General features: G+C 46.1%; 1 protein-coding gene and 1 pseudogene across 1 annotated transcript in view; both read left to right on the plus strand.

Moving 5' to 3' along the window:
• Positions 1–27,290, plus strand: part of LOC138248882 (zinc finger protein 420-like) — a 67,242-nt pseudogene that overhangs the window by 14,595 nt on the left and 25,357 nt on the right.
• Positions 1–27,290, plus strand: part of LOC138248884 (oocyte zinc finger protein XlCOF6-like) — a 256,396-nt gene that overhangs the window by 14,533 nt on the left and 214,573 nt on the right. The gene's annotated exons all lie outside the window — the stretch shown is intronic.

The following is a 27,290-nucleotide window of genomic DNA, read 5'->3' on the forward strand; positions in this document are numbered from 1 at the left end:
ATATCTGCATACCTGCAAACTACATATTCAACTTCCTTGTATAGGATACCAGTTATCAAAGCATTCATAGAAGGGCTTAAAAGAATTATACCACCAAGAACACCACCTGTTCCTTCATGGAACCTAAACGTGGTTCTAACAAGACTCATGGGCCCACCTTTCGAACCCATGCACTCTTGCGGAATACAATTCCTAACCTGGAAAGTTGCCTTTCTCATCGCCATTACATCTCTAAGAAGAGTAAGTGAAATTCAAGCGTTCACAACACAAGAGCCTTTTATACAAATACATAAAAATAAGGTCGTCCTACGACCTAATCCAAAATTTTTACCCAAAGTTATTTCACCATTCCATCTAAATCAAACGGTAGAACTACCAGTTTTTTTCCCACAGCCAGATTCTGTGGCTGAAAGAGCACTACATACATTAGATGTCAAAAGAGCATTAATGTACTACATTGACAGAACAAAAAACATCAGAAAAACTAAACAGCTATTTATTGCATTCCAAAAACCTCATGCAGGTAACCCAATATCAAAACAAGGTATAGCCAGATGGATAGTTAAATGCATCCAAATCTGCTACCTTAAAGCAAAAAGACAACTGCCCATTACTCCCAGGGCACATTCAACAAGGAAAAAAGGTGCTTCAATGGCCTTTTTAGGAAACATCCCAATGCAGGAAATATGTAAGGCAGCCACTTGGTCTACGCCTCACACATTCACCAAACACTACTGTATAGATGTGCTATCCGCACAACAAGCTACAGTAGGTCAAGCTGTATTAAGAACTCTATTTCAGACAACTTCTACTCCTACAGGCTAAACCACCGCTTATGGGGAACTAACTGCTTACTAGTCTATGCATACCATGTGTATCTACAGCGACAGATGCCATCGAACTGAAAATGTCACTTACCCAGTGTACATCTGTTCGTGGCATCAGTCGCTGAGATTCACATGGACCCACCCACCTCCCCGGCAGCCTGTAGCAGTTCAGAAGTTACCTTTAATTTTGTACATTTGTATATATATTATTTAATCCTTTAATAGGTACATACTTACATTTTTCATTGCGCGGGCACTATTACTATAGTACAACTCCTACCTCACCCTCTGCGGGGAAAACAATCGAAGATGGAGTCGACGCCCATGCGCAATGAGCACAGAAGGAGGAGTCACTCGGTCCCGTGACTCGAAAACACTTCTTCGAAGAAAAACAACTTGTAACACTCCGACCCAACACCAGATGGCGAGCTCATGCATACCATGTGAATCTCAGCGACTGATGCCACGAACAGATGTACACTGGGTAAGTGACATTTTCATTTTATGACAATATGCCAAAAGTATCTCAGTGAGTACCCTCAGTATGAGGATAGCAAATATACACAAGATATATGTACACAATACCAAAATATGCAGTAATAGGAATAGAAAACAGTGCAAACAATGTATAGTCACAATAGAATGCAATGGGGGCACATAGGGATAGGGGCAACACAAACCATATACTCTAGAAGTGGAATGCGAGCCACGAATGGACCCCAAACCTATGTGACCTTGTAGAGGGTCGCTGGGACTGTAAGAAAACAGTGAGGGTTAGAAAAATAGCCCACCCCAAGACCCTGAAAAGTGGGTGCAAAGTGCACCTAAGTTCCCCAAAGAGCACAGAAGTCGTGATAGGGGAATTCTGCAGGAAAGACCAACACCAGCAATGCAACAACAATGGATTTCCAGACGAGAGTACCTGTGGAACAAGGGGACCAAGTCCAAAAGTCACGATCAAGTCGGGAGTGGGCAGATGCCCAGGAAATGCTAGCTGTGGGTGCAAAGAAGCTGCCACTGGATGGTAGAAGCTGAGGATTCTGCAAGAACAACAAGGGCTAGAAACTTCCCCTTTGGACGATGGATGTCCCACTTCGTGAAGAGTCGTGCAGAAGTGTTTTGCCGCAGAAAGACCGCAAACAAGCCTTGCTAGCTGCAAGGGTCGCGGTTAGGGTTTTTGGATGCTGCTGTGGCCCAGGAGGGACCAGGATGTCACCAATTGCGTGAGGGGGCAGAGGGGGCGTCCAGCAAGACAAGGAGCCCACTCAGAAGCAAGCAGCACCCGCAGAAGTGCCGGAACAGGCACTACGAAGTGGAGTGAATCGGTGCTCACCCGAAGTTGCACAAGAGAGTCCCACGCCGCCGGAGGACAACTCAGAAGGTCGTGCAATGCAGGTTAGAGTGCCGGGGAACCAGGCTTGGCTGTGCACGAAGAAAATCCTCGGTGAGTGCACAGGAGCCGGAGTAGCTGCAAAACACACAGTTCCCAGCAATGCAGTCTAGCGTGGGGAGGCAAGGACTTACCTCCACCAAACTTGGACTGAAGAGTCACTGGACTGTGGGAGTCACTTGGACAGAGTTGCTGAGTTCAAGGGACCTCGCTCGTCGTGCTGAGCGGAGACCCAGAGGACCGGTGATGCAGTTCTTTGGTGCCTGCGGTTGCAGGGGGAAGATTCCGTCGACCCACGAGAGATTTCTTCGGAGCTTCTAGTGCAGAGAGGAGGCAGACTACCCCCACAGCATGCACCACCAGGAAAACAGTCGAGAAGGCGGCAGGATCAGCGTTACAATGTCGCAGTAGTCGTCTTTGCTACTTTGTTGCAGTTTTGCAGGCTTCCAGCGCGGTTAGCAGTCGATTCCTTGGCAGAAGGTGAAGAGAGAGATGCAGAGGAACTCTGATGAGCTCTTGCATTCGTTATCTAAGGAATTGCCCAAAGCAGAGACCCTAAATAGCCAGAAAAGGAGGTTTGGCTACTTAGGAGAGAGGATAGGCTAGTAACACCTGAAGGAGCCTATCAGAAGGAGTCTCTGACGTCACCTGCTGGCCCTGGCCACTCAGAGCAGTCCAGTGTGCCAGCAGCACCTCTGTTTCCAAGATGGCAGAGGTCTGGAACACACTGGAGGAGCTCTGGGCACCTCCCAGGGGAGGTGCAGGTCAGGGGAGTGGTCACTCCCCTTTCCTTTGTCCAGTTTCGCGCCAGAGCAGGGCTGAGGTATCCCTGAACCGGTGTAGACTGGCTTATGCAGAGATGGGCACCATCTGTGCCCATCAAAGCATTTCCAGAGGCTGGGGGAGGCTACTCCTCCCCAGCCCTGACACCTTATTCCAAAGGGAGAGGGTGTAACACCCTCTCTCTGAGGAAGTCCTTTGTTCTGCCTTCCTGGGCCAAGCCTGGCTGGACCCCAGGAGGGCAGAAACCTGTCTGAGGGGTTGGCAGCAGCAGCAGCTGCAGTGAAACCCCGGGAAAGGCAGTTTGGCAGTACCCGGGTCTGTGCTAGAGACCCGGGGAATCATGGGATTGTCTCCCCAATACCAGGATGGCATTGGTGGGGCAATTCCATGATCTTAGACATGTTACATGGCCATATTCGGAGTTACCATTGTAAAGCTACACATAGGTAGTGACCTATGTGTAGTGCACGCGTGTATTGGTGTCCCCGCACTCACAAAGTCCGGGGAATTGGCCCTGAACAATGTGGGGGCACCTTGGCTAGTGCCAGGGTGCCCACACACTAAGTAACTTAACACCCAACCTCTACCAGGTAAAGGTTAGACATATAGGTGACTTATAAGTTACTTAAGTGCAGTGGTAAATGGCTGTGAAATAACGTGGACGTTATTTCACTCAGGCTGCAGTGGCAGGCCTGTGTAAGAATTGTCCGAGCTCCCTATGGGTGGCAAAAGAAATGCTGCAGCCCATAGGGATCTCCTGGAACCCCAATACCCTGGGTACCTCAGTACCATATAATAGCGAATTATAAGGGTGTTCCAGTATGCCAATGTAAATTGGTGAAATTGGTCACTAGCCTGTTAGTGACAATTTGTACAGAGAGAGCATAACCACTGAGGTTCTGGTTAGCAGAGCCTCAGTGAGACAGTTAGGCACCACACAGGGAACACATACATATAGGTCACAAACTTATGAGCACTGGGGTCCTGGCTAGCACGGTCCCAGTGACACATAACAAACATACTGAAAACATAGGGTTTTCACTATGAGCACTGGGCCCTGGCTGGCAGGATCCCAGTGAGACAGTGAAAACACCCTGACATACCCCCACTTTTGGCCTGTTTGTGAGTGTAACAAGGCTAGAAAGAGGCTACTTTCTCACACCCATCACAAGAATAAGGCTCTTAGTTAGACAATCAAGACTTGCTTCTACAAGAAAAGCAATCCAGGTGATTTTAGGACTCAACCTGGGAGCAGGATTCTATCATGCATAATGAGCGGAGACACATGGGAGAGGCTAGCGATGAACGGGGACCCCTCCTCGTAGCCACCCTCTGCTGTTTTCTTCTACCTAAGGCTGTACCCTTCTCGCCCGGTCCATTACAGATGGCGGTAGCCTATCCTGTACGCTTTGCATACATCACCTCGTGACTGGAACTCCTGCATGCACCATCCACGCCCCTTGTCAGCCTCCCTCGTTTCCCAGGGTAATACACACTATTACCCGAATGCACAGGCAGTCTACCCCGATGTCACGATGCAAATCTCATGCATGTGCTATGTTCATGTCCAGCCCTGCAGCACTGTTGGCAAGCAGTACATGACACTTTGCAGGAGGCCACAGAACTACCAGATCTCCGTACCTGGTAGGCGTTGCCTCTGGTTATCTTCAAGCACCGGAAGCAATATAAAGTGTGTGTCTGTTTCGCTGCGTTGGAGCAGCTTCTTGCCAAGCGCACGCTTACACTTCACTGGCGATCGCCTGCAGCCCCATCGGTGAGAGCCTGGTATTAGGCACTGCGTAAATGAGGGTGAGCAGAGGAAGATGTCCTTCACTATGAAGAAGTGCGACATCTTCGCAAACATCCCATTTTTTCGCAATGGGCCACATTATATACGCTGTTCCCCCAAGTAGTCGAACAAAATGAAACGCCACACAATGATCACTCCCATAAGCATGACACAATAGATTCTGCACCGCTAATTCAGTGACCTAAACCACCACACGCCTGCTGTTCCCACTTCTAGTGTAGAGTCGGTGCAGACACCTGGAGAAAACACTCCCCTCCCACTCTCCTTCCCTGTCACCTGACCCACCTGGTGTGTGTCTGATTATGGCTAAACCATGCTCCCAACAACAATCACACCACTTCCTTGCAACCACATCCTTCCTGATTTACTGTTGCACTCCCATTATGTAGTGGTAGCAATCTGTTCTGTTATATGTGCTGTTCGCAATGAAAAAGGGAGAGCTGGGGGCAGATCTTTCTCATTTCTGGCTCCCAGTCTGTAGAACTCACTTCCAGAACATCTTCATGGTGTTTCTTTGGAGTCCATCTTTAAAGCTCATTTAAAGACTCATCTGATTAGAGAAATGTAGTTAGACCTTCTTTATTTGGTGATTTTTCTGATTATGGGAATTAGGACTGTGCTCTCCTACATCATTACAGCGTCTGGCTTGGTGGAGCTACTGCACTTTATAAGCTTTGGTTCATTCATTCATTTAGTAATCTTGTCTTTGGAGAGAAAACATTCCAGTTAGGATGTATTCATACTTTTATCACACACAGTCATTCAACACTTTCCTCCTATGGCTGATGTGTATGATCTACGTAGATCACAAAGTTTATAATTGACAGAAAACCTACAATAAACCAAAGCTCCAGTAATAGGTTACCCGCCTTTTGTATTTAGAAGCGACCACTCCCATATCGGGTCATCAGCCAACATCGATACACTTTTGTATCTCTACACAATCCACAAAAAAGGGTTTTCTTCCCACCTCCTTGCCAACTGAGGAGTCCTAAGTATTTCCTGTAGCTGCATATCCCGTTTCAGCCCCAGCGTGTATGGTGTCGCTGTCGTGAGAGCGTTTCTAATATTAGGAAATCATGCCTACTTTAGATGTGCTTTAGCTAACATCACTCGGCCGCTGCCAGCCCGCATTGACAGCCATTCATATTTACAGAAGAAATGTGTACGTATATTTTATGCGAGCTAGCCTTTCCAGGTGCAAGTGTGTTTGTGTGCTTTTCCATTTGCAGAAAATCATTGAAATTTACACCTGAACTGTGCACGCGTTCCCAGAACAAAATGTATTGTTTTTGTTCTCTTGAAGGGAGCTATGTTCAGGATGGGCCTTTCTTTTCTAACTTTTGAATGCTGCCTGCTGATGTCCTGTATACATAATTCATTAGCTGAACAAGCTATTGTATTTCTGTATTGCATAAAATGTCAACAAAAGCAAGGTGTAGGATGGAATGCTTGAATTAATCTCAGACTGTGGCAGTTTCCCTGACCGCTTCCCACTCCATTGTTTTTCTACCACTATGCTACCTGAGTTTGGACCCAGCCATATACATATCAGTCTTGACGCTCCTCCAGTGGGGCCAGACCAGCCCAAACTGCCAGCCCAGGTCCCCTCTGAACAAGAACACAAGTAACCCAGGACGAGAAGAGGAGGTAAACAGGCTCCCACAGCGACAGACCGAATTCTCCCAGCGATAAATATCAAAATAATATCAGATTTGCCAGTTTTCTTGAGTGGGTGGAGGGATTGGAACCAGTGGACTTCTTGAAAACCTGTCTCTTAATGACTGAGCCTGAACATTTTTCTTCTTGCTTTTTTATAGAAAGGGTACATCGGGTGATCGGAGGCCAATGATAGTGTGATTTCCCAACTCACAGGACGGAGAGCTTATTCTTGAATAAGACTTGAGTAAAAGGGGAGACACTTTTTGACTCACCTCGAGTAATGGTACTCCCGAGTTATACCCCCATGGGTCAGAAACAACAAAAAACCTACGACCACTTAAAGCAAAAATTGAGGCCCTAGGAATCAAATATAAATTTCTATACCTCTCCAAAGTGGAGGTGATATTCCAGGCCAAAAGGTTCCTCTTTGAAACACCAGTAGATGCCTTGACATGGCTTCGCGAAAGGCCCCAGCTGCTGAATGACACTGCTTGTAATAGAGCGCAGGTCTTCTCTACCACCCAGACTGTGAGGCCCAAGGGGATTCAAACTCTCCTCCATGGGCAGAAAATTCCATTTTACAGCATGCAGAGGCTGAAAGATCTTCCACACAGACACTTTTTTGGAACGTAGCAGGTTTTGGGTAGAAAACAAGCAGGTGGTTTGCCTCCAAGAAACATGGGCCCATAGAGCGATTTATATCAATGGGTTTCAGTCCGTCACAAACCTGGCTACGAGAAGATCTGTTGGGCGCAGCAGTGGGGGGCTGATGACGCTGATCAATATCACCTCAGGCGCTAAGGTAACTAAATGTAGAACTGACTCCCCTTACTATCAACTAGTATTGCTGTCCATGAAGGGCAGCCCGTTAACGCTCCTGGTCAATTTTTACCATAATAATTTTGTGAGATCTAACATTGAGATTATACACGCCCTAGAGAAGGTCAGTGAGGAAATGGTTTGTTGTTCAGATAAGGATTTCATAATTATATGGGGTGGGGATTTAAATTTCTCCCTTTGTTTCACAGGGGACGATAGGCTCTGTGGATCAAATGATGAAGATGATTGCAGCTATTTCGACTTTACCCACACCCCCTGTGTGGACAAGCTAAATAATCTTATGAGGACTTATGATTTAGTGTTGGCAAGTGGCATCTCACAACCTTTACTCTCCCCGATATTACTTTCATTGGGAGGGGGGGCAGGTCTGTAATTGATCATGTAATGATATCAAGGTCCTGGGTGTTTTTAAGGTTGTGCCAAGTGGCCTCAGCCATCATTATCCACTCGTCCTAGCGTTTCAATATGGTTCCAAAAAGAGAAGTCTCCAGAAAATGGGAGGCCCTGTGGAATACCATAGGAATAAAGGTGTGCTACGTAAATGGCAAAAAGTGGGCAGATAAACTCTCTTAAATAGGGTTGTGGGCAAAAACTTGGACACCTTTAAATCCTGCCTAAACACTGAGCTACCCCGTCCCAGGTCCTGGGAGCTTTCACAGACATTGCATGGCAGTTAGGGCACATTTCACTCTACCTACCCAATCTCCCAAAATCAAATGATTTTATAAATCAACCACTCACGCCCATTCAAATCTCATACGGGTGTTAAAATCCACTCAGAGGAGAGGCAGGGCCAACCAACATGGTCGATCGGACGTGAGCTCCATCGGCTCCGTCTAGTTTCCCCTGGGCCCGATGCAGTGGGGAGGCGTTGATGCCCCCCCCCTACCCCTCCCGGGTCGGGGATTGGCCGCGGGTCCTTGGGAGAGGTGAAACCCGGCGAGATAGCCGGTGGAGAGGGAGGCGACGCACGGCGGGGCTCCGCATGCGGGCCCCGTGGTGAGACGTGGCACTGTGGACCCGCGCTGGGCGAGCGGAAGCCGGCTGACGCCAGAGAGGGCCAGTTGCCCCGAGGTGGAGGACTGGCGACGCGAGACCCGAGGACGGGGGGAGAGCGACGCCCCCGATGCTAGAGACACAGATGAGCGGCGGTGGGCCGTGGGGAAAGGACCACACCCAGCCACGATAAGGGCGAGGTGAGCAGGGGGAAGGCATCCCCTTCTACATGCGGGGAGGCGCGACCGGGGGAGGCCCAATTTGAGAGAAGCGGCTGGAACATGCGGAGGCCCCCCACCCGCTAGAAGATATAAAGCGACAACAGGAGGGTTCCCCCCAGATGGGTGACGGTAAGTAACACCTGAAATATTCTCTTGGCTGAGATGGCGAAGCTGTGCATTTTGGGGTCAGAGGAAGACTGTTGGAGGCCATTTTGAGAGGCACTGAGCGGTAAAGCCTACTCTACAAGAGACTCAGAGAAAGTAAAGTTTGCAGAGGCGAATGCAGGCCCCGACGGGCAGGTCGTTGTCACTGAGGGCGAGCCCACAACGGAGGGAGCGAACCCACCGAGGGGAGAACACATAGCTTTGAGACAAGGGAGAGGGGGACATTCCTGCCCCCCCCCCCCACCCCAGAGGTGTGGCGCGACGGAAGAGCGAAGACCCAGAGGGGGGCCCCTGCAGTGAAGCAGTGTAAAAGCTGAGAAGAGGGCGAGACCCCCATGTTAACACCAGGGCCGGGCCCTTAACAGTTTCATATGCTACGACGCAAAATCCAGGCCAATCGGGTCTCCAACTATTTCACGCCAGCTAGAGTGGAGAGTTCTGACCAGACACAGGGTGAGGAGATGGTGCTTACAAAGGAGGACTTCTTGTCCTCTCTCCGTGCCTTTAAAACCGAGTTGCGTGAAGAGCTCACAACAGATATCAGAGCGACACTAGAGGCCTTCCAGACGGATGTCAATGGGAAGCTAGCCGCCTTCCAAACAGATGTGGACTCAGTGGGGGCCCGCACACTGGACTTGGAAACGCACATACAGAACTTACAACAGAAAGTGGTCCCAGTGGAGACTGATCTCGCAAATGTAAAATCGCAACTACACCTCACCATAATGAAGTGCGAGGACTTGGAAAATCGCGCACGGCGAGATAACATACGGGTGAGAGGCCTGGAGGAGGGAGTAGAGGGGCCCGACCTAGAGGCCTTTGTGTTGGGGCTGTTTTCCTCACTACTGGGAGAGGAGCAAGCGGAGATACAAGTGGAACGAGTGCACCGTGTGGGCAGCAAAATACTGGGCGACGGGAGGAGACCGAGAGATGTTGCTAAATTAAGCTCATTTAAAGTGAAGGAACGGATACTTCTAAGGGAGAGACACCAGGACCCCGTCTCCTTCCAAGGTGCGCAATGCTCACTCTTCCAGGATATAGCGCCAGCAACTTTAGCCCGACGTCAACAGTTCCGACCAGTGACGGAGGCGCTGAGGGAGAAGAAGATAAAATATCGATGGACCTTCCCCTTTGGCGTAGCGTTTGAACTCCATAATAAAGCGTGCCATTTCTCAACGGTGGAGGCGGCAGCCGCTGCACTGGGCCTAGAGACTAGAGGAGAGAGGGGTGCTACCGACTGTGAGGCAGGAGGGGGGCAAGGAGGAGATGCCCCCCCCCCTGTTTCGGCGGACCAATGGAAACAACAGAGGAGAGGTAGAAAGACCCCTAGAAAATGAAGCCATGCGGTAAGCTGGTACCGACTCGGACGGGGAGCGGCCCCGGCGGGGGGCCCCCCCGGTTGTTCTATCGAGACGGGGGAGGTTTCCCCCCCTCGTCGGGAGGGGGTGGAGCGGATCTGCTCGCTCCGGATCCTGGTGTTGCTTGCTACTCGAGTATACTTTATCTCTGCTAAGCACCGGGGGTCCGAGGCCCCAGCCTTTGAGATGCCCGTTGGTGTGATTGGGCCTGGGGGGAGAGAAGAGACGGAATTGGATCCTGTCCACCACATGAAGACTGTAAGACACTTGGCGGTTATGTGCTGCCAGGATAATGTCTGTATTTCTTTTAGGAAATGTTTTTTCAAGTTGTTTGATGTTTACCATCCGTGTCACGGTGCAAGGAGTCAGGGGGAGGTGCGTCACAGCTGATAGAGTATTCCTGGAGAGGGGGGGGGGTTGAGAAACATGATGAGGGGCACTGGAGACTTTACTGGAAGTCTGGGTGAGAACACTGATGCTACACCGAGATAATGCTGGAACTACTGACATGGAACGTGAAGGGCCTCAACTCCCCCAATAAACGGTCACAATTGAAAAAATACCTTGAGGAGCATAGGTATGACATAGTGGCCCTACAAGAAACACATTTGAAAAGGGGGAGGGACACCGTCTTCGTCACAAACACTATTCTCAAATTGCCCTAGCATCAGCTCCCACAAAACACTGTGGGGTGGCGTTACTATTTAGCAGATCAGTCCACTTTAAGGAAACAGGGTCCAAGAAAGATAAGGAGGGACGATTTCTGATGCTGAAAGACAGCCTGGACGGGAAACTCTGTACGATAGCTACTGTCTATACTCCTAACAGTGGTCAAACCCAATATCTGTTACAATTCCTGAGCGAGCTAGAGGGCTTTGCGGAGGGCGAAGTTGTCCTGATGGGGGACTTCAACCTGGTGTGGGACTCAACATTAGACACAACGCACCCACAGAGATCACAAACGAGTGCCTTTGCCAAATCAGTGAAAGCCTCCTTTCGCCGTCTGGGGCTGTTTGACTCCTGGAGGGCCCTGAAGCCTCTGGAGAGGGATTACACCTTCTTTTCACACACTCATCGCTCATACTCAAGGATCGACTATGTGTTTTTGAGCAAACCACTGCGACAGATCCTTACGACAGTAGCTATTAATCCAATTGTCATCTCAGACCACGCTCCGGTGGTGGCAGGTTTAAATTGGTCACTAGCACGCAAACCATCCAAGTGCTGGTACTTTCCAGGGGTGATTACCTGGGACGCAACATCCCCCAAAGATTTGCGATCAGCGATTAGGGAATACTTCCAACATAATGGGTCGGGTGACACTAACCCCCACATTCTCTGGGACGCCTTTAAGGCGGTTATAAGAGGTAAATGCATTGCGCTCGCCGCTGCCATGCACAGGTTAAGGATTAAAGAGCAACTCCTTTTGGAAAGCGAACTTAGGGTGGCTGGACGAGAACATAAATCATCCCCGTCCGGGCAAGCTCAAAGGAAGGTGGCGACCCTCAAGGGTAAACTACAGGCTATCTATATGAATAGGGCAGAGATTACATTGTTGAGAATGCTGAAAGCCCACTACGACAAGGGCAACAAAATAGGCACCCCCTTAGCTAGACAGCTGCGAGTCCAACAAGCCTGCAACTACATTGAGCAGGTCAAAGACGAGCACGGGGAACACTTCACTGAAGAGGGAAAGGCGAGGGCATTTAGACGATTCTATGAGCATCTTTATCAATCGGCGCACCCAAGAGACCTATTTGCGCTCAGTCCACCTACCGCAGGTCTCCCAGGAGACGAATGACATGCTAGAGGCACCCTTTACAGCGGAGGAAGTACAGGCGGCCATCAACGCCCTTCCCCTGCATAAGGCTCCGGGTCCTGATGGTTTTACAGCCCTTTTTTTATAAGACCTTCGGGGCAGAACTAGCGGGCCAACTTGCGACTCTATTCAATTATATACGGGGGAGGGGTGCGGTGTCCACGTCCATGGGGGAGGCCCTGATAACTCTCGTACCCAAGGCCGGAAAGGACCCTCAACTCTGTGCATCATTCAGGCCCATTGCTCTGCTGAACCTAGATGCCAAATTATACTCTAAAATCCTGGCGCAGAGACTGGAGGATGTGATGCCAGAGCTGATACATCCAGACCAGTCTGGCTTTATTAAAGGTCGCCAGACTCATGACAACTTAAGGCGTGTCATACACTTAATGGAAAAGGTGCAAAAGAAAAAGGTCCCAGCACTCTTATTGGCTTTAGATGCTGAGAAGGCGTTTGACAGGGTTGAGTGATCCTTTCTAGTAGCAACCATGAGACAGTTTGGATTTGGGGAACAATTTATCTCCATGGTGATGAGCAACTATGCCTGCCCCAGATCCCGGGTGGTGGTCAATGGGGTAGCTTCTGAATATTTCGATCTATCCCGGGGCACGAGGCAGGGATGCCCCCTTTCCCCTCTGCTCTTTGCGCTCAGTGTTGAGCCCTTGGCGACGCGGGTGAGGGGGTGCGCGGAGTTCCCAGGCATTACATTTGGTGCAGACTCCGATAAAATTTCTCTATTCGCAGACGATATTTTATTATTTGTCACTGAGCCCCGTACTTCCCTCTCACCCATAAAAGAAGAATTGTCTCGGTTTGAACAAGTTTTATGGTTCAAGGTGAACACAGGGAAGTCCTATCTCCTAAACCTGACACTGCCAGAGGGCGTGATGACCCAGATAGCCTCCATGACCCCATTTACTTGGGCCAAGAAAGATATTACTTACTTAGGCATTCGGATTGTTCCCCAGGTGGCTGGGTTGTTTAGCGCAAACTACCCCCCTTTGATTAGGTCTCTACGAGAGGACTTCAAGAGGTGGTCCCCGTTATGGATATCCTGGCTAGGGCGCATCAATAGTATTAAAATGACGGTGCTCCCACGATTACTATACCTCTTTCAGAGCCTCCCCGTTGAGATCCCGCCAGATTTCTTTGCGGAGACTCGAACGCTTTTTACTAAATTTATTTGGCAGGGTCCTAGAACTAGGGTCTCATACAAGATACTGACACGCCCCAGAGAGAGGGGAGGGTTGGCGCTCCCAGATCTCCTGCCATATTATAGAGCAGCACAACTGCGCGTACTAGCTGAGTGGTCCCTCCGAGAGTCAGATAAGATTTGGCTGCACATGGACAGAGCGGTGACAGGCAAGACCTTGTGGGATATTCCTTGGAAACCCAAGGGGGCACGACCACCAAACGCATACCTTAGCACACCCACCGCCACCACCCTCGGAGTGTGGGACAAAGTTACTAAACTCTATGGGCTTACGTCCTTTCCCTCACCACACACCCCTATCCACCTTAACAAAGCATTCCCACCAGGGGAACTACCGGGACCATTTAATCGATGGAGAGGAGGGGGCTGCTTATGCATTGCAGACCTATACCATGGAAACCAACTTAGGACCTTCAATAATTGCTGTAGGGACTTCCAACTCCCACAATCCGAACATTACCATTATACACAGCTAGTGCATTGGGTCACACAGCCACATATAAAGGAAGCAGCTACCAGGGATCTTCTACCAGTAGAGAGATTTGTGCAAAGGGGAGGAGCAACAAAAGGCAGTATCTCAACGCTATACTCCATGTTAGCTACAGCACAAACAGCACCAACCCCTCAACACATCCCTTTTTGGGAGAAAACCTTGGGTGTCTCAGTGGAGGAGGAGCAATGGCACTATCTTTACCACGATATACACAAGCACAACCGCTCCATGGCAGCTAGAGAGGCTCACTATAAATTACTCTATAATTGGTACCTGTATCCTGAGAAACCTAAGAAGCTTTATCCCCTGGTATCAAATAGATGCTGGAGGGGCTGTGGCATGGTGGGAGACTTTAAACACATATGGTGGGACTGCCCATCGATCCGCCCCTATTGGAATGAAATTCTCTCTCATTTGAAAGAGATGCTGGGATATCCCATCCCGACCACGATGGAACATGCTCTCCTGGGCCTTCGAGCCCAAGAACTACAGCACCAAACATACAGGGACCGGGCTATCATGTGGCTGGCTTTGGGGGCGGCGAAGACAACTCTAGCTTCTTTCTGGAAAAAAGCGGACCCACCGCCTATAACTCTGTGGCTCACGCGATTATGGAAAAGCCTTGCCATGGAGCGTCTGGTTGATAAAGGGCAGCACATGCAGTACATGCAGCAGTTTTGATTACATATGGGATCCCCTGGTCAGGTTCCTTTCCAGGGGACTTCCCCTCGCGACTTGTAGCCCCAAACTAAGGGCCTTGCACCTCCTCTATATATAGGAACCGGAGTCTGAGACGGGGGAGACTAGAGAGGACCCCACATAGCCCAGAGATGAGGACACGCAACCACCGACTTCTCTTAGCTACTCTTAATTTGACTAGAGACGGATGGCTTGTATGTTGACTTGTTTAATGTCAAATTTTTATTCTGTTTTATGTATGGTACGAGCTGACTATACTTACGACCTTGCAAGATGATAAATGTCCCTCAAGGTAGAGTATTCTTAGTGCACAATGTAACACTTACTTTAGCGGAGGACAAAAGACAAAGGAAATGAAGCTGTATGGAATAGTCTAAGATGTTCTTGATTAAGTATGCTTGTACTGTATTATAAAATGTCAATAAAAAGAAGATTACAAAAAATCCACTCAGAGAAACAAATCAGAGGTCACGAAATGCAGGGCTCAGTACAAGAAGGCAGTTTCAGCTAGGAAGAAAGTGATAAGAGAAGAAGCATGGGAGAAATTGACCATTGCCTCAGCTATTAATGACAGGGCACAATTCTGGAAAGTTGTCAATACCCCCTTTTTTTTTTTTAGCTCTGATACCAACGAAGGTGTTGAGGTACACATCTCAGAGCAGAGATGGGTCAGTCATTTTACAAAGCTGTATGAAGGTCGATTGGATGACTGTGAAATGGCTGTTGTAAATGCCCCTGCCATGCGTGGCATTGAGGAACTGGATATTCACCTGAATGATGTCATACTAGCTATTAAGTGTTCATTGCCAGATAAGGGCCCAGGGCCGGATGGGATCCCAGCTGATCTCTTTAAGTATAACATTGATCTTTGGGCACTGATTTTGGTAAATGTTTTCAGAGCTGCGTCAACCTCTGTCCTTCTGCCTTCATGGTCCAGTGCCATTATTGTCCTGATTTTTATGAAGGGAGACCGTAGTGATCCTTGTTATCGTCCAGTTTCTCTGATTGACGCCACCACAAAGATTTTTGGGAGAATCCTCCTGTATCATTTGGAAGCCTGGGCTCTTGACAAATACATAATTTCCAAGTCTCAGTTTGGTTTCAGGAAGGCAGTGGGGACAGTCGACCAATGTTTGAACCTCCACCTGACCAGAGAAAAGTACGTGGGGGTGAAACAAGGGTGTCTTTATTTTGCATTTATAGATCGAACTTCAGCTTTTGATAAAGTGGACAGAAGCAAATAATGGGCAATGCTAACCTATAAAGGTGCTAATCCAAAAATAGTGTCCCTGTTGGCCCAACTTCACAATGATGTGGAAGCTAAGGTCAGATTGGGGCAGTGCACCAGCCCCTTTAAGGTTATGAAAGGGGTAAGACAGTGTTGTGTTCTTGCACCCTTCCTCTTCACATTCTATATAAATGTTCTAGAGAAAGCTCTGATTGACGAAAATGCATATCCCCCTAAAATTGCCGACAGACTACAACCAGTATTAATGTATGCCAATGATTGTGTCCTGATGGCATGAACTGGAAGGGGCCTTTAAAAACTTTCAAACAGATTTGTGGAATTCATGACAGGCCTTGGGATTGTCCAGAAACAAAACAAAATCATATACAATGATCTGTGGCCACCCAAGAATTAGATCCCCTCAGCTTTATATTGAAGGCATCCAACTGAGCAGTGTGAATACCTTCACATATTTGGGGATTCCCTTTTATAATGGGTCTATCTGGAAGCACCATAGAGAAATTAGGGTCACACAATACAATCAAGGAGTGGCAGCTTCACGCAAATTCATTATCAAACTACGCTGCACATCACTAAAGCTCATCACCACCATCTATAAGGCAAGGCCTACTTAGATTGTCAGATATGGAGCTGGGGTATGGGGCTATGTGGGCGCATCATCTCTGCAAATAAGAGAAAATTAATTTCTGAGAAGCTTACTCTCACTCTCACAGAGTGTTCCCACTACAATTCCACATGCAGAATTAGGTCTCCCTTTTCTGGAGGACTTGATTAAGTTAGCCCCTTTAGCCCTCTGGATGTCTGCTTGGGCTAGGCCGGAAGCAGCTCTTACTCGGACACTGCTTATGGACTGCATGAGGCTGGATAGAGTACAGAGATGTCCCTGGGTTATGTACATTAAAGAGTCCCTGAGCAGCCCTAACAGATCAGACTTATTCTTTAACCCTGGGGCCGTAGTCAAGCAGGACATCCCAGTATTAAAAAATGAATTTGAAGAGAAATTGACTACTGATAGAGGGAGGCATGATTTGGGGAAAGACATGGTGATAGGGTTCTATTTTGTATGTGGCACTTAAGCGAAGATAAGCTATCTTTTAACTGTCCCGCGGTACCATAGATTTTTCCTGACAAGGTTTCACCTGGGCCTGACCCATTTTTTAGTGGCTTATCCCCCTAAGGTGTACCGCAATAGGGACCTAATACCCTGTCCATGTGATATGCGTACAGAACAATCACAAATGTATATGTTTTTATACTGTAAGCTGTACAAAGAGCAGAAGAAGGTCTTTTTAATGCCACTTCTTAAATTACTAAATATCAGGCGGTGTAAGGAAGCTATTTTTCATCTGCAGTTACTCCAGTCTGATTTGATCTGTATGGTTATTTATCATTTTATTGCTGCAGTGATAAAAGAAAGGAAATATCTTGATTCCAACTGTTAAGCAATTTGCTATAAGTTTGAACAGCTCGGCAAATAATATTTTAGATGACCAAATGACTATCTAAGAGGTTCTAATTATTTTACTGATCATCTTATGTACATATATCACATTTGATGCACTGTTTGGCAAATAATATTTTAGATGACCAAACGACTATTTGATCGGTATGCAATTTTTCAGAGGTTCCAATTATTGTAATGATCATCTTATGCACATATATCCTAGTGCCTTTTATTGATGTTTCTTTTTTTATCTTTTTAACTTATTAATTAACTTTGTACATATGCCCTTTTATGGATATCTATGAAAGATCCGAAATAAAGATTTTTTTAAATTTGATTTGAGTAGCGGAAGAAGACACAGAGAGGAGTGACGACTGAAAGGAGCAGAGAGGAAAACTGAGCACAGAAAAAGACGCGACAACAGAGGCAGAGACGGACTGGGAACCACCCGGAGAGGAGCCCAACTCGAAAAGACCCCGCCTGGAGGAACGTGACTCCACAAGGTACGATCATATTTTAGAAAAAGAACTCCTATTGGGATTAGAGGACACAAAGGGAGGGTAAGGGAACAACTTCATAAAGACAGTGGGTCAGCTGGGAAAAGGAAAGCACTTGTAATGCACCTGAAGCAATCCCTTCTTCACGTCCTCCACTCACTCCCTTCCTCCCTAGTGAACCATACCCTGTACTTCCTATAAAAATCACCTACCTGATACGTGGTTTCCATCTCTTCCTTCCGAGGCCCATCGGTCAGGAGCTTGACCCGAGTCCCGCCAGTTCCAACCCAAGGCGCTACAGAGGACCGAAGACACAACCTAGGAAAAGAAAAGAAGGAAGAAAGAATTTTAGCAGATTGAAATAATCATATCTCTATAAACACTCAAAAGAAATAAAACAAATATGCTTTAAAAATCCCAATTACGGTCCGTGATACCCATAATTCTTTACAATACCGGCCTCCTACACTGGTGTCAGAAGTGGGATATTTAAATTGGCCATTGTCTATATTATGTCACTGCAAAAACAACAAGTGATGGACGGAATGCTGAACATTGTCAAACATTCACCCTCAGTACAGTGATCTGGGCCTAAATCCATCGTTTTTTTGCTGCCCATGCCATTCCAGTTTGGACCCAGCCATATGCAAATCAGTCTTCACCCTGTTCCACATGGGAACAGTCCAGCCCGAACTGCTATGCCAGGTCTTCCCTGGACTGGAAACAAGCACCCTGTGACCGGTTTCGGGGTTTCACCCCTCATCAGCCAGGCTAGCTTGAATCCAGTGGCATGGGAAGCACGGGACCCACGTCTGGGCATACCCTTCCCACTTAGGGCGACAAAGCAAAAACAACAAGTGATGGACGGAATGCTGAACATTGTCAAACATTCACCCCCAGTACAGTGATCTGGGCCTAAATCCATCGTTTTTTTGCTTCCCATGCCATTCCAGTTTGGACCCAGCCATATGCAAATCAGTCTTGACCCTGTTCCACATGGGAACAGTCCAGCCCGAACTGCTAGGCCAGGTTTTCCCTGGACTGGAAACCAGCACCCTGGGACCGGTTTCGGGGTTTCAACGATGGATTAAACCCAGATCTGTGACTGGGGGTGAGTGTTTGCATTGTCAGCACTCCGTCCATCATCCTTTTGTGTTGCTATATTATGTCATTACCTACTAGAAAATGGATACCGATATCAGGATATGATGTGCCAGTTAGCTGAAAGACAGAGACATTTACAGAAAATTTTCGAAGAACAAGTGAAGAATGCTGAAAAGGACCGGGAACAGTTGCAGGCGGCATTAAAAAGCCAGGCAACCATAACCGCTAGCAATCAGTTAGTTCATGAAACAGCCATACAAAAGCTGACGGAGACGATTGCCAGTTCCAAAGGACACCCGAATGTTCCTAGCTCAGCCTTACAGAAATATGTGCCAGGGGAAGACCCTAACTCTTTCTTTACTAACTTTGAGAGGGTTGCCCTCTGCTACGTGGCCCAAAGAACGTTGGGGTCAGCATGTTACCCCCCTATTGACAGGCAAACTGCAAAACGCGTATCAGGCAGCCAACCTAGGTGGGACTACTCCCTATGACGAGATAAAAAATGCTATACTTAAAAGATTAGGATTTGATAGTGAACACTACAGGGTAAAGTTTCAGCGGGAGAAATGGGGTACCCAAGATCATGCCAGAGCTTTATTTTTCCGAGTTCAGGATCTGGGGTTAAGATGGTTAAAACCTGAGGAGTCCACTAAAGAGGAAATAATACAAAAGATATTACTAGAACAATATTTGGAAGCTCTACCCAACACCACTAGACATTGGATAAAACAACACCCAAACGTATCTACTACAGAGGCTATTGAATTAGCTATTGCATATCACAGAACCATGGACTGTAAAAGCTATCCTCCACGGAACAGCCGGGCTCTGCTTCCAACAGGGAAGCCGGCTGTAGAACACCCATCTTCACGGGAAATCCTAGATACTATTAGCCTCCCCAGACCCGGAGGAAGATAGATCGGAACCCAACCCCAATGCTATAATTGTGCCGAGTGGGGTCACATCGCCCAAAATTGCCCCTGGCGGGTTCAGAGTCCTGAAGCCATGGAAATCAGGTTTACTAAAGGGAGGGTTCTGTGCATAGAGGGTCCCTGTGAAATATGTCATTGGTATGAAAGTCAATGGACAACCCACCCAAGTATTAATAGACTCATGGTGTTGCCAGTCCGTTATCAAAGCCGAAAGAGCAGTACCCGAACAATGGATCCACAACCAGAAAACTGCCATAACCTGTGTACATGGAGAGACCTGAGCATATCCCCTTGCCCAAGTAACCCTTGAATGGAGAAGTAGCATAGAAATACTTAATGTGGGAGGGATACCAGGCTTAATACAGGTCCTCATTATTCAAACAGATTACCCTGATTTTGCATTATTGTTGGATAAGGCTATTGCAGAAGAAATGTCCTCTCCATGGCTGTTCGAGGGTCCTTTCCATGGGGAGGCTATAGAGCCAGGTAAGGAGAAGGAGAAGCTAACTCGAACACAAAAGAGAGAGAATAACAAACAGTATTATAAAGGAGCCTTATTTCATATTGTTTCCTTCTCTCCTGCAGTATCTTCCACGAGTAGCCATATTCGAGCTTCCACACCTGTCAGAGAGAAGATCCTACCCTTAAAAACGCCTGGGAACAGGTTATTCCAGAAATACCAGACAAGGCAGGAATTTTCTTTTCTGTTAAAAAGGGTGTACTTTATAGAAATGTAAAAACCCAAGAGCAAGTGAAAACCCAGTTGCTGGTACCCAGCCCCTTTAGATCTCAGATATTAAACTTGGCACATAGTTAATGCGGGGGAGGGCACTGTGGTCGAGAAAAAACTGAAACCTATCTACTAAACCGCTTCTATTGGCCAGGTGTTCTCTGCTTTAAAAATCCCAATTACGGTCCGTGTTATCCATAATTCTTTACGATACCGGCCTCCTACAATCAGACAAATCACCACTCTTGAGGACGATGGGAGAAATGCCGAAGGCAGTGGGCGGCGGATATAGATCAAACGACTGGGAACTGCAGATAAAGAACTGTACTTTCAGGAAAGTGAGGGATCAGTCAACTCCCTGGAAAAATAGTGAGAAGCCAGCAAGGCAGTATTGATGGACAGGATTCAAATTGCCACTGCTCTTAAAAGAAAAAAAAGAAAATTTACAAAGTGCAGCCGATGGAACGAAGCTAGGGTGGAAAATCATACTGGAGCATACGGCCCAAGCTGCTAGGGCAGTATGAGACGCATAAAGGTTCCTATCAGTTGACGCTAAAGGATAAAGGGCAGCTACAGTACCTGGCTACTCGGTTCAATAGATAAGACATAGGGGATAAGGCAGGTAGGCTGCTGGCCTGGCTTGGTAGACTTGAGACAGCCTCAAGGTGGATAGGAAGAACCGGGGAGGTGAGAGCAACAGGCAAAGATATACTAGTAGAATTTGTGCAGCATTGTAGCCTTTTAAGAAGGTGAGGAGTTTGGAGGCGGAGCAGCAAATTGGGAAATCGTCTGCAGACCTCGAATTGTCAACCTTGGGGAAGGTCTAGTGGAATTGGTCATGACGTTTCCTACTCAGCTGAGCCCTCACATACAACGCTTAAAGAAGCTAGAAACGTGGCAGCTTTGCCCCTGATCTCACTCAGGAGTTTATAATTCTAATCCTCAAAAAAGGGAAAGCACCTGGGTACTGTGCATCATTCTGTCAAATTTGACTCTTAAATGTAGCTGCAAAGATCTTGGGCGGGCTTCTCCTATTCTTATGGATCAATCTGGCTTCATGCATCACTCTCCGATGAGGATGTCACAGATCCAGTCTAGTACTGCCCCGCAAGCGATAATCTCATTGGATACGGAAGAGGGATTTGATGCGGTATATTTGCTCTTTCTCTTCCTGGTATTGCTCAGGTTTAGCTTTGGTTGAGGTTTTTGTAGTTGAGTGGCGCTCCTACTCCTCTACCAAGACCAAAGACCAGTTGTTTTTGTAAAAGGCGTGACCTCTTTGAAATACTCCCTGAGGAGAGGCATAAGGACGTGATTTCTGTTGTCACCTCTACTGTTTACCTTGCGTGTGGAGGCTATAACATGCAGGGTGATCTTGAATTGATTAAGGATTTTTGACTGTGCACAGGCTTAAAGGAAGAAAACATTTCTCTTATGCTGACAACACTCTTCTGTACCTAAACAGATCCTGAGAGACTTTGAAACACATTTTCATATGTTTTTTTTTTTCCGACTACACAAATACTTGAGATATAAAATAAATTGGGGAAAATGCATTGTGCACAAAGTCAAAGCTGGAGTTTGGAAGGGGATCTGCCCAGAGTATGGGAGTCTCTGAAGTGGGATTTACAAAATAGATCAAGCATCATGTATATACCCCGATATTTAAAGAGAGCTTAAACTCGAAGTGGGAAAACTGTCAGCTCTTGTGAAAAAGGGGGGGAATACGGGAACCCTTAGAGACCAGAGCACAGAGGAGACCTCATTAGTATCATTACATGTACAAGGTAGACGCATGTCCCCCCAAACTTTGAATGCCCAGTCCAGCTCTATTTTAACTACAGCCAGTATACCACATGCACTACAAGAATGTGTGAGAGGGGAAAATGAGTGTAATAGAGGGACTCATATTTACTCCGTTGTTAAGGCAGGAGAACTACGACAAGAACCTGTGAATCCCCTAAGGGAATAGGGCCACAAGAAGAGAAGATGGAAAGCATATTTAAACCCTATACTCTATCACATAATGGTAGCATGCATTCTTTTATAAGGAGTAGACACCATGAGGGAAAAACAAGGTCCCCTAGGACTGATGTAGTTTACTTGCTAAATGTTCTGAAATTGGCTCAAAACAGTATAGAGGATGAGGATTCCCTAAAGAATAAACTTACACATTGGATCAGACATAAACAACATTGTTTATCCTTAATCCGCTCAGATATTACGAGGGCGGAAAGGATTCCAGGAGAGGCTGGGATTCAAGACGCTGTCGCTCTGACATTAAGGGATGAAAGACTAATTGAAGGTTTGATCACTATGGAACAGAGAGCCCATGGAAAATGCTATGAGATTTAGCCTGGATCCTTATATTTGTAAGTCTATAGCACAGAGGAGCAAACTTGGGGATGGGGGAGCGCAAATGAGAAAAGGAGATTCTCACCTTGAAACAGTTGATTGACTAAATCAAGTATATTTGGGACCAATCAGAGACCCAACGGTAGCAGAGACCCAGGAAGAAATTAATTATCAAGTCACAGGGGGAGGAAGCATTGAGGAGTACTTACCCTGTAGAAAGGAACTGACAATATCTCACAGCCCTACTGCCAATGAAATGACTGCAATTGGAAGGGCGTCGGTCTTTATGGTCTCCTGGAATGTAGCAGGCCTAAAAAGTAAGCTTATAGACCCTGACTGTCATGATTACATAGAACAGTTCCATGTCTGTCTCTTTCAAGAGACTTGGCTAAAGGATCCACCGCATAAGCTGGGATACAAAACTTTTTTTATTAGTGCAACTGCTGCAGCGAGAGGAAGGCCGTCTGGGGGGCTGGTTATATGGGTAAAAATTTCGCTTAATATCGAGATATGTAAACATGATACAGAGTCTGCTGACATTCTGTGGCTAGAACTAGGGGATAAAAACAAGGTGCTATCCCATTTGTTTAATGTGTATATAAGGCCCAGAAGATCAAACCTGGAGTCACATGAAATAGAAATATTAGATGGCACGCTGAAAAAAATCCCGGTAGGAGAGTCAATCATGATTGGGGGAGATTTTAATTGCAACTATGAGCCTATAATTGGTCTTGAACATCTGGCAGAAGAGGAAGACCTAGCAAGAGCAGTCCCCCACCTTTCATTCGAAGAGTCGGTCCCCAGTACGGTTGCTGCGTTGCAACTCATGGGCCTCACATTAAAGCATGGATTGAGGGCGTGTAATGGTAGAGTGGGCCAAGGTGGTCTTAATATGGACACTTTTCAAAGAGGTAATATAGGTTCAAAATTAGATTATATTATGCATAGCACTATTACGTGGGAGAGAATAGTGACCTTTAAAATAGATAAGAGGAGGGAAAGTGATCATTTTCCGCTAGTAGTTGAACTTAGGGGTTACCTCACAGAATTGAATTGCATGGAAAAGGATAAGGTGGAGCTGCAACCCACTCTTAGTAATAATCGAAGGGCAGTAAAATGGCCGGTGATATTGGGCAATTTGGGTGTCCTGACCAATATTTATAATACATATATAGAATTAATAGAACCCCACGCCCACAAAATCTGTACTGATATCCCTATCATGGATATTCATCAATCCATGAGTATTGCACTAAAACCTTATTTCACTAAACAGATACAACAAAAATATAAAAAGGGCAAGGAGCAAATCACTTCATCTAATCCTTGGTATACCATTGAATGCAGAGAGAGGAAAACATTATTGGTAGAGGCCCTTAAACAGAAAAACTCAATAGCCGTGCAACAGGCAAGGGCTGGTTATAAGAAAATGTTGGCTATAGCACAAAAAAACTGGGAGGATCAAAAATGGCATGACCTCTTAGAGGCAGCCAAACGCAACGATACAGTTGCTTTCTGGAAAATAGTTACTCACGGCAGGAAAGAGGGGATATACAGTACTGAACATCAGATAGATCCCAGTGCCTGGGTCAACCATTTTACGTACCTCTATTCTGACTTGCCCAACCTTGATGCATATCTTTCTTGGTCCAAAGAAGTATCTTTTTGGAGTATTTTACCTGTTATACAGTTTAGCCTGGAAGAAACGGTGACTGCCATTGAAGCGATTAAATTAGGCAAAGCCCCAGGTTTGGACAAAATCCCTGGGGATCTGTTCAAGCATAACATAGAAATCTGGGCACCTTATGTAAATTTACTCAGTAATGCCATAGCAAGGGGGGAGCCAGTTCCTGAGACATAAGAAATAATCCCTGTCCATAAAAAAGGATCTAGGGAGGACCCTGGGAATTATAGGCCAATTAGCCTTATTGATGTTATGCAAAAAATTTATGCTAGGCAGTTGTTGAATAGAATAGGTTGTTGGATAGAGGAAAAAAACATCTTGACAATATACCAGGCAGGCTTCAGGCAGCAGACAAGCACAATTGACCAGGTCTTCAGGCTACTAGCAATAATGTGGAAATACACAAAACTAAAGAAGGGCCATTTGTATATTGCGTTTGTGAATTTGCGTGCGGCCTTTGATCTGCTTCCAAGAGACTCTCTATGGACTGCATTGGGGAAGCGGGGTATGCCGGGGAGTCTCCTGTTCCAGATAAAGAGGTTGCACGAAAATACTTACGCAAAAGTACGGTGGGGCCCAAATGGAGAGCTGACTGACCCAATACCTATTAAAAGGGGAGTGAGGCAGGGCTGTGTGCTGTGGGAGTATTTAAAAGAGAGTAATCATGACTCGCCAAGATTGAATGGAGACCCAGTTCCTGCTCTCCTCTTTGCAGATGATACCATCTTATTATCGCAAACTCCCATGGGTCTACAATCCTTATTAGGAATGTTTAGCAAATACTGTAACCTGAAGGGGCTGGAGATAAACGCAAACAAAACAAAGTATTTGACTGTTAATCCTCATAAAGCACTTAAAAGGAGTATTGTGGTCAATGGGCATGTACTAGAACGCGTAATTTGTTTTAACTACCTAGGGATATTGCTGGATGCTAAGTTGTCCTGGACGCCGCAAATTAACAAAGCTGCAACTTCTTTAGTTCACAGCTCCACGGCAATAAACAACAACTATAAGAGTTCAAGAACTGGGATTGTTTCACCAGTGTTTGAGGTCTATAGATACAAAGTGCAGGCTTCTGCCTTATACGGTGCCGAACTTTGGGGAATTGTAAATCTAAACTCACTAGTATCCCAAGAAAACAGCTTTTTGAGGGGGGTATTGGGATTGCCACCATCTACTCCGTTAATCCCTCTCACTTATGATTTAAATATGAAGCAAATAGGTAAATTGGCAGTTTTGAGGCCATTACTTTATTGGTGTAGACTTTGGACAATTCCAGAACTGATTCATTATAAGCAAGCACTAATGGAGATAATGGACCTTGATAAATCAGTCTCTCTCCCGTGGCTACATCATATAAGGTATTGGTTCTACAACCTAGGGCAGAAACCCTATTGAGACGAACCCCATACACTTACGCTACAATCCAAAATTCGATTAAAGCAAGTATACTGGGAATTTTCCTTGATAATCTTTTTCGTAATAAGGATTTGGGTAGATTGACATAGAGCTTTTTGGATATTAAACCAACACCAACAGCTGAGGATTGGTTAGATACAATCCACCCTAGGCGAGCGAAAACACTATTTATGAAGTTTCGATATGGGATCCTTCAGACTAAGGCTTTTACTATTAAATGGAGTCCCCAGAGTGAGAATAATCATGAGGCGAAGTGTGGGTTGTGTAATATGGAGACTACTGAAACGGTGGATCATGTTTTGTTATTCTGCAAAGCCTACTATAAACCAAGGAAAAAATGGATTCGACCTATCTGTAGGAATTAGAAATTACAATGAAGCGACCAGACTGCTCAGGTCTACCATCACCCCATCCATTGTCTTTGGAATAAGTCGTTTTCTCTTAGCGACTTCATTTATCAGGGACAAGGAGGGCCTGAGGTTTTAATAAGCTCAGATTTAATAAACATCTATAGATAAATTTTATGACGATTCGAGTGGTTAATAGGTTCTCCTCCAAGCAACTTAACAGACCCTGGGAAGTTACCTTGCTTAAGATGTAATGTTAGTCTTTTATATGTAGTAAAATATAGGTATTTATGCATTTTAAGAATATTCCTTCTTATCTATTTATTGTTTTATGTAATGGTTAAATCGCTCTCTATTAGCTAGCTAATAAAGTAGTCGTATTACTTTGGGCAGGAGATTAATTTGAGATTTTTTTTATAACTTTCAGTCAAAGTAATGATGAAAATGATTGTTATTTATTGATCTTAGGAGCGTCATCTGTTATTTATTTATGTAATTTGGTTTACTATTCATGTGAATACCTGCTGTTGAAACAATGTTTCTTTTGATTGTATTTTCCTTTTATGGCTCACAGCCGAATAAAGGTGTGTTGATGATGATGATTTGGTTGGGATATTTTGTAGTTGAGTGGCGCTCCTACTCCTATACCAAGACCAAGGACCAGTTGTTTTTGTAAAAGGCGTGACCTCCTTGAAATACTCCCTGAGGAGAGGCATGAGGACGCGATTTCTGTTGTCACCTCTACTGTTTACCTTGCGTGTGGAGGCTATAACCTGCTGGGTGATCTTGAATTGATTAAGGATTTTTGACTGTGCACAGGCTTACAGGAAGAAAACATTTCTCTTACGCTGACAACACTCTTCTGTACCTAAACAGATCCTGAGAGACTTTGAAACACATTTTCATATTTATTTTTTTCCGACTACACAAATACTTGAGATATAAAATAAATTGGGGAAAATGCATTGCGCACAAAGCCAAAGCTGGAGTTTGGAAGGGGATCTGCCCAGAGTATGGGAGTCTCTGAAGTGGGATTTAAAAAATAGATCAAGCATCATGTATATACCCCGATATTTAAAGAAACTCTAGAATCAGTGTTAAGAGACCTATGTCTTGATGTGATTTGTTGCCGGTTGCTCCCACTAACACTACTCGGAAGAAGGGCACTCCTTGAAATGATAATACTGCCAAAGCTAGTATGGGTCATACAGAACACACCCATTCCATTAGTAGTGGAGAATTTAATAGGATTA

The sequence above is a fragment of the Pleurodeles waltl genome, chromosome 8, assembly GCF_031143425.1.
Source record: "Pleurodeles waltl isolate 20211129_DDA chromosome 8, aPleWal1.hap1.20221129, whole genome shotgun sequence".
Lineage (NCBI taxonomy): Eukaryota > Metazoa > Chordata > Amphibia > Caudata > Salamandridae > Pleurodeles > Pleurodeles waltl.